At 59.1% G+C, this 8,217-nt stretch overlaps 1 protein-coding gene across 1 annotated transcript in view; it reads left to right on the top strand.

Annotated features, from left to right (window-relative positions):
• The first annotated feature begins 4,617 nt into the window (after positions 1-4,617).
• Positions 4,618-8,217, top strand: part of LOC142485026 (coiled-coil domain-containing protein 73-like) — a 61,537-nt gene continuing 57,937 nt past the window's right edge. The window contains exon 1 of the mRNA XM_075584258.1: positions 4,618-4,635. The gene's annotated coding sequence lies outside the window, so the exon portion shown is untranslated. The remainder of the gene's footprint in view (positions 4,636-8,217) is intronic.

Here is an 8,217-nt window from a genome sequence, read left to right as displayed (position 1 = left end):
GCACCGCGCTTCCCCTCTCCGGTAGCGTCACACGTGATGGGGAGAGCAGGAGGCCCGGCCCGCGCTTCCCCTCTCCGGTAGCGTCACACGTGATGGGGAGTCCCGCACCGCGCTTCCCCTCTCCGGTAGCGTCACACGTGATGGGGAGAGCAGGAGGCCCGCGCCGCGAGGGGGAAGGAGCCTGGAGTTTGCTGCTGAGCAGCAGGGCCGCGCTTCCTCCGCGGCGCACGGTGAGGGTGATGGTGCGGCTGGGGATGTTGCGGAGCGTGGGGATTTGGGTGAGGTGGGGAGGGGGGAGAGAGTGAGGGGCACCGGGAGAGGAGGGGCACCGGGAGAGGAGGGGGGGGGGTGTGTGGAAGGTGAGCTGCGGTCCAACTGACGGGGGAGAGTGTGTGTCCCTGTGTGTGTGTGTCCCTGTGTGTGTGTGTGTGTGTCCCTGTTGTGTGTGTGTCCTTTGGCCGTCACTCCGCCTCAGGCCAATGAGAGGTGTGCGGGGGCGGCCCAAGGGACCAATGAGATTTCCCCTAGGGATACCGGACATCCAGGCAGGCATGCATGCATGCAGGCAGGCAAACATACAGTGCTTTCACTAATATAGTATACTAGCTGAGAGACCCGGCGTTGCCCGGGATGTAATGTTCCCGTTCCTCTCTCTCCTCCCCCCTCTCTCTGTTTGTCCCCCATTCACATCAATCCAGTCCCCCCCCTCCCTCCCTCCTTTACAGCTTCATGTAGCGTGTGTGCGTCAGTCACTGTGTGTTTGCTCGCGCGTCAGTGAGTCTGAGGCAGAAACACAAACACACACAGACTGACTGACGCACACACAGTCAGTGTGTGCCTCAGTCAGTGTGTGCGTGCGTCAGTCAGGCTTTGTGTGCGCGTCAGTCAGTGTGTGCGTGCGTGCGGCAGTCAGTCAGTGTGTGCGCGCGGGGCGTCAAAGGCAGGGGGGGGCGTCAAAGGCAGGGGGGGGCGTCAAATGGAGGGGGGGGGCGTCAAAGGGAGGGGGGGGGCGTCAAAGGGAGGGGGGGGCGTCAAAGGGAGGGGGGGGGGGCGTCAAAGGGAGGGGGGGGGGGCGTCAAAGGGAGGGGGGGGGGCGTCAAAGGGAGGGGGGGGGCGTCAAAGGGAGGGGGGGGGCGTCAAAGGGAGGGGGGGGCGTCAAAGGGAGGGGGGGGGCGTCAAAGGGAGGGGGGCGTCAAAGGGAGGGGGGGGCGTCAAAGGGAGGGGGGGGCGTCAAAGGGAGGGGTGGGGGGGCGTCAAAGGGAGGGGGGGGCGTCAAAGGGAGGGGGGGGGGCGTCAAAGGGAGGGGGGGGGCGTCAAAGGGAGGGGGGGGCGTCAAAGGGAGGGGGGGGGGGCGTCAAAGGGAGGGGGGGGGCGTCAAAGGGAGAGGGGGGGGCGTCAAAGGGAGAGGGGGGGGGGCGTCAAAGGGAGGGGGGGGGCGTCAAAGGGAGGGGGGGGCGTCAAAGGGAGGGGGGGGGCGTCAAAGGGAGGGGGGGGGCGCCTCAAAGGCATGGATTCCTCCCCCTGCATTTCCTCCCCCTGCATTTCCTGCAGTGGACAGGAGGGGGGGGGGCAGTGGACAGGAGGGGGGGGGGGCAGTGGACAGGAGGGGGGGCAGTGGACAGGAGGGGGGGGGGCAGTGGACAGGAGGGGGGGGCAGTGGACAGGAGGGGGGGGGCAGTGGACAGGAGGGGGGGGGCAGTGGACAGGAGGGGGGGGCAGTGGACAGGAGGGGGGGGCAGTGGACAGGAGGGGGGGGCAGTGGACAGGAGGGGGGGGGGGCAGTGGACAGGAGGGGGGGGGGGCAGTGGACAGGAGGGGGGGGGGCAGTGGACAGGAGGGGGGGGGGCAGTGGACAGGAGGGGGGGGGCAGTGGACAGGAGGGGGGGGGCAGTGGACAGGAGGGGGGGGGCAGTGGACAGGAGGGGGGGGGCAGTGGACAGGAGGGGGGGCAGTGGACAGGAGGGGGGGGCAGTGGACAGGAGGGGGGGGGCAGTGGACAGGAGGGGGGGGGCAGTGGACAGGAGGGGGGGGCAGTGGACAGGAGGGGGGGGGGCAGTGGACAGGAGGGGGGGGCAGTGGACAGGAGGGAGGGGGCAGTGGACAGGAGGGGGGGGGCAGTGGACAGGAGGGGGGGGCAGTGGACAGGAGGGGGGGCAGTGGACAGGAGGGGGGGCAGTGGACAGGAGGGGGGGCAGTGGACAGGAGGGGGGGGCAGTGGACAGGAGGGGGGGGCAGTGGACAGGAGGGGGGGGCAGTGGACAGGAGGGGGGGCAGTGGACAGGAGGGGGGGCAGTGGACAGGAGGGGGGACAGGAGGGGGGACAGGAGGGGGGACGCAGTGGACAGGAGGGGGGACGCAGTGGACAGGAGGGTGGGCAGTGGACAGGAGGGGGGGGCAGTGGACAGGAGGGGGGGGCAGTGGATAGGAGGGGGGGGCAGTGGACAGTGACACACACACACACACACACACACACACACACACACACACACACACACACACACACACACACACACACACACCTCAGTTGATGCGCCCTTTCTCAGTTCCGTTTGGCGCCGGAGGTGGGGAGCGACACCTACCTGTACTTCCGGGCGCCGCCACCGTCTGACTCGGCGCCGCGAGGGAGGAAGGGGGTCCGCCATCTTACGCGCCGCGTGGCAGCTGCGGGAAGCGAGGTGATTTGGAGCGGGGAGGGGGGAGAGGTGATTTGGAGCGGGGAGAGGTTATTTGGAGCGGGGAGAGGTGATTTGGAGCGGGGAGAGGTGATGCCGCTGGGGAGGGGGAAGAGGTGATGCCGCTGGGGAGGGGGAAGAGGTGATGCCGCTGGGGAGGGGGAAGAGGTGATGCCGCTGGGGAGGGGGAAGAGGTGATGCCGCTGGGGAGGGGGAAGAGGTGATGCCGCTGGGGAGGGGGAAGAGGTGATGCCGCTGGGGAGGGGGAAGAGGTGATGCCGCTGGGGAGGGGGAAGAGGTGATGCCGCTGGGGAGGGGGAAAAGGTGATTTGGAGAGGGGAGAGAGGTGTGTGTGTGTGTGTGTGTGTGTGTGTGTTTTATTTATTTTTTTGGACCTTTGGCCCGTCACTCCGCCTCAGGCCAATGAGAGGTGTGGGGGGCGGGCCAAGGGGGTGGTGTGAGTGTGTGAGGCCAATGAGAGGTGTGCGGGGGGCGGGCGGGCCAAGGGACCAATGAGATTGCCGCTAGGGACACCGGACATCCAGCAGGCAGGCATGCATGCAGGCAGGCAGGCAGGCAAACATACAGTGCTTTCACTAATATAGTATAAGATAGATTATATATGTAATTTGCAGTGGGAGATAGTATCTAACTATGTTGCCATACATCCACTGCTACACTAGTTCTCCTGAATAGTAAATATAAGGATCCCAGGCAATTGGAATTCCCCTAGATAGGGATGTAATAATCCCAAGTATATTGGTATAGGGCGTACTTTAACGTTTATATGTTGTCATTTTGAGTTCATTATTGCCTTTATTTTAAATATATTTTTCAATAAGATATATTTTTTAATTGTTCATACCACAAAATGGTCCACACTGCACAATTCTAGCCTCCATCAAGAATACAAATAAGGGATTCGGTGCTCTGAAGCTGGCACCTTTTTCTTTTCCCGTTGCTAATTCTGATTATCTCGTTAAGCACTTCCTGTTCATATCTATATTAAGGCTGGGGCCCATAGAAGGGGTAGCAGGGCTGGACCGCGCTGACGCTCGCCTGTTGAAATCTGCGCGATTTCATGCCCATGCACGCCAGCGGGCGCGATCGGGAGGCGAGACTGATGGAGGCGGGGCAGTGACGTCGCTGGGCCAATCGCCCCGCGACGCACCCACGTCAACGTCACGGCGCCGACACGTTGACGCTGCTCCGCGCTGATTGGATGTTTTCAGCTGACAGCACTCTGAAAAACAGTTTGGCTGTCGGCTGAAAAATCCAGCGCCTCAGCACGCCTGCGGATGCTCGCGAGAGCCCCCTCTAAAGACATTCTCATGGAGGATGCAGGGGCTCAGCGCGGAGCGTCCGCACGGCTCAGCGCTGCTTGTCCTTCTATGGACTCAGCCTTATGCAGAACGAGGGGACATATAATATATATACGACACACAAATCAATTTTGTATTAGGTTTATATATTTAGCACACACACCACACTAATATATAATACTCTGAGCATTAAAAATAACAGGTAGAAGAATCCTATTTTAGGGCCTGTAGCAATGACTGGATAATAATGGCTCATTGTAATGGCACAGCTCCCTGCTTCACTGCAACCCTGGCTGGAAGTGTGAAAGACGTCAAAGCAGCACGCGTGACTTCCGGGGCCGCCTCTCATCGGTCCCGCCCACCAGATCATTCCCCTATCGCCGCCGTGCTTCGGAGCGTTTGGGCGGGAAAACACCGTTGACGGAAGTGACGTAGCCGCATTGGAGCGCACCTCAGAGAAGTTGCCAGCGCCATTTTGAGGTGCGAAGTAAAAATGAACTGCAGCTTGTGGTGGGCGGTGTTATAGGCCGAGGCGGTGTCGGGGAAACTCTTTTAATTACTTTGTCTTAGTGCTGGTGGGGGAGAGGGTTCTGGCGGCCCCTCCATAACATGATACCTAAAATACCAGCAGAATTCTACATGTATGTGAACTGTAACGGCTAAATAACTACTATAGTTAATGGCACACAGTGAGAAATGTAATAAAAATTAACGTGACCACAGACCCTCACAACACTGTGCACTGTCAATGTGATATTCAGGAGTTTACAGCAAGTGGGCAGCTTCTGTGGAGGCTTTGTAACACGTGCAAGTTATTATACACAGAATTTAGCAAACATTAGACGAGAAACCCAAAGACAGGAATTAGAATACCTTAGATATGAAGGCACTCGGGGTATATAACCAGAATTTGCTGCAGTCCAAATGTTTTTGCGTGAGAAAAAGTCAGTGTATAAAAACAGCATAAAATCGCACACGCACCGAGTGGCAATGAATAATGATAATATAGCACATACCTCAATTGTTTAGTACGCCAGTATTCCAGTCCTGGAATTACTTAACGTACGTAGTACCCGGGTACACAATGGATTCAATCTCAGAGACGCCTAATAACACAAAATATATAAGAACAAGGTGTGCAATATTACCCATAGCCTAAGAAATATATCATCTGTAAATGAAGCGGCTGCAAGACCTGGCATTAAGAATTTTAAAAACAAGGGGGGATAGGGAGTGATCAACTTAAATCTTGCTAATTAACTTTAACAGTCATTCGATAATTATGAGTGGGGGCAAACTGTGAACTGAAAGTGAATCAGTAAAAAAGGGGACACAAAATAATTGTGTACCAAGGAAAATTCACTTAAATGCACACGTCTCTATTCCATAAAATGTAACCTTTATTGCTATTAACTTAAAACATATTATCGAATGATCGTGTAAGTGTAATAAAAATATATTAAAATTAAATAGCAGTGACAATCCCTGAGATATATATTGCCACTCATATGCTTAATTAGCAATGAGATGGTAGGTAGGATGACCACCCGTCCCCCTATTGCCGGGACAGTCCCGGTTTTTCGAGAGCTGTCCCTGTTTCCTGTGTGTCCCGGAAATGTCCCGAGTTTTCCTCAATGTGTCCCCGTTTTTCTTTTTGTCGCCGGCGGTGCGCGAGTAAGCTGCGGTGCGCGGTGCACGAGTCTGCGGCGGCGCGGAGGAGGAGACTGCAGCAGCCCGGCTGGTAAGTATTTTTTTTTTTTAATGCCAGGGGTTGGGCTTGTGTTACGTGGGAAATGGGTCTTGCTGATTTTATGCGGCCTGGCATTGTACAAAGTCCCCCCCCCCCGGCAGTTTCGTACCTTGTTGGCCAATTCCCTGCGTCCCGGCATTAAGCACCGCCCCCGGCATCATCCTTCGCCAAGGCCCGGCATGTGGGAATGGATGGAAGGAAGGGTGCCGTGGGGGGGTGGCAGGGCCAGGGTGCCTGGCGGCAGGGGGCAGGGCCAGCGTGCCTGTGGCGGGGGCAGGACCAGGGTGCCTTGGGGCGGGCCACAGGGGGCAGGACCAGCATGCCTGGGGGCGGGGTGCAGGACCAGCGTGCCTGGGGGGGGGGGGGTCAAGACCAGGGGGGCGGGGCTTCCGCTTCCTGCGGCAGAGCACACGTGGGGGGTGTCTCTGCCCGCTCCAGGCTCCTCTGCGCGGTGTCTACTCCCCTCTGCCCACCCGGGGTGATATGAGGTGGGTTTTTAGTGCCTTTGCCTCCTGTACTGGCGCTCCCTTCCCCTACGGTCCCCTTGGTGCGGGAGATGGGCGCGGGGGCGGGCAGTGGTGGCTGCGCGGTGTCCCCCCATTCTGCCCCGGGAACCCGTGGCTGCCCATCGGGGGAAGGGGGCGGCAGTTTGTACCTTTGCGTCCCGGCGCTCCCATCCCCCTCCTCCCCCCCTTGGTGCGGGAGATGGGCGCGGGGGGAGGCGGGGAGCCGCCTGCTCGTGGCTGCCTCTGTCTGTACTCCAGTGTGTGTGTACCTGTGTGTGTGTGTGTACCAGTGTGTGTGTGTACCTGTGTGTGTGTACCACTGTGTGTGTGTGTACCACTGTGTGTGTGTGTGTACGTACCAGTGTGTGTGTGTGTGTACCTGTGTGTGTGTATCTGTGTGTGTGTGTGTCTCCCTGTCTCCCCCTCTCTCCCTCCCCGTCTCCCCCTCTCTCCCCGTCTCCCCCTCTCTCCCTCCCCGTCTCCCCCTGTCTCCCTCTCTCTCCCTCCCCGTCTCCCCCTCCCCGTCTCCCCCTCCCCGTCTCCCCCTCCCCGTCTCCCTCTCTCTCCGTCTCCCCCTCTCTCCCTCCCCGTCTCCCCCTCTCTCCCTCCCCGTCTCCCCCTCTCTCCCTCCCCGTCTCCCCCTCTCTCCCCTCCCCGTCTCCCCCTCTCTCCCTCTCTGTCTCTGTCTCTCTCACCCTCTCTGTCTGTCTCTCTCTCACCCTCTCTATGTCTGTCTCTCTCTCACCCTCTCTCTCTCATCCTCTCTCCCACCCTCTCTCTCACCCTCTCTCTCTCCCTGTCTCCCTCACCCTCTCTCTCCCTGTCTCTCACCCTCTCTCTCCCTGTCTCTCTCTCTCTCTCTCCCTGTCTCTCTCTCTCTCTCTCCCTGTCTCTCCCTCTCTCTCTCCCTGTCTCTCTCTCCCTCTCTCTCTCTCTCTCTCTCTCTTCTCTCTCTCCCTCTCTCTCTCCCTCTCTCTCCCTCTCACCCTCTCTCTCTCGCCCTCTCTCTCCCTCTCTCTCACCCTCTCTCTCTCTCACCCTATCTCTCTCTCACCTTTCTCTCACCCTCTCTCTCTCATCCTCTCTCACCCTGTCTCTCTGTGTCTCTCTCACCCTCTCTCTCACCCTCTCTGTCTCTCTCACCCTCTCTCTCTGTCTCACCCTCTCTCTCTGTCTCTCTCACCCTCTCTCTCTCTCTCTCTGTCTCTCTCACCCTCTCTCTTCCTCTCTCTCTCCCCCTCTCTCCCCCCCTCTCTCTCTCACCCTCTCTCCCCCCCTCTCTCTCTCCCTGTCTCTCTCCCCGTCTCTCTCTCCCCGTCTCTCTCTCCCTATCTCTCTCTCCCCGTCTCTCTCTCCCTGTCTCTCACCCTCTCTCTCCCTGTCTCTCACCCTCTCTCTCCCTGTCTCTCCCGCTCTCTCCCTGTCTCTCCCTCTCTCCCTGTCTCTCTCTCCCTCTCTCTCTCACCCTCTCTCTCTCTCACCTTTCTCTCACCCTCTCTCACCCTCTCTCACCTCTCTCTGTCTCTCTCACCCTGTCTCTCTGTGTCTCTCTCATCCTCTCTCTCACCCTCTCTGTCTCTCTCACCCTCTCTCTCTGTCTCTCTCACCCTCTCTCTCTCTCTCTCTGTCTCTCTCACCCTCTCTCTCTGTCTCTCTCACCCTCTCTCTTCCTCTCTCTCACCCTCTCTCCCCATCTGTCTCTCTCTCCCCGTCTCTCTCTCCCTGTCTCTCACCCTCTCTCTCCCTGTCTCTCTCTCCCTGTCTCTCTCTCTCTGTCTCTCTCTCCCTGTCTCTCTCTCCGTGTCTCTCTCCCTGCCTCCCTCTCCCTCTCTCCCTGTCTCTCCCTGTCTCTCCCTGTCTCTCTCTCCCTCTCTCTCTCTCCCTCTCTCTCACCTCTCTCTCTCACCTCTCTCTCTCACCTCTCTCTCTCTCACCCTCTCTCTCTCTCACCCCTCTCTCTCTCACCC

The sequence above is a fragment of the Ascaphus truei genome, unplaced genomic scaffold (genome assembly GCF_040206685.1).
Source record: "Ascaphus truei isolate aAscTru1 unplaced genomic scaffold, aAscTru1.hap1 HAP1_SCAFFOLD_514, whole genome shotgun sequence".
In the NCBI taxonomy this organism is placed as follows: Eukaryota; Metazoa; Chordata; class Amphibia; order Anura; family Ascaphidae; genus Ascaphus; species Ascaphus truei.
Note: the sequence above shows the minus strand (reverse complement) of the source record. Positions and strands in the feature narration are given on the sequence as shown.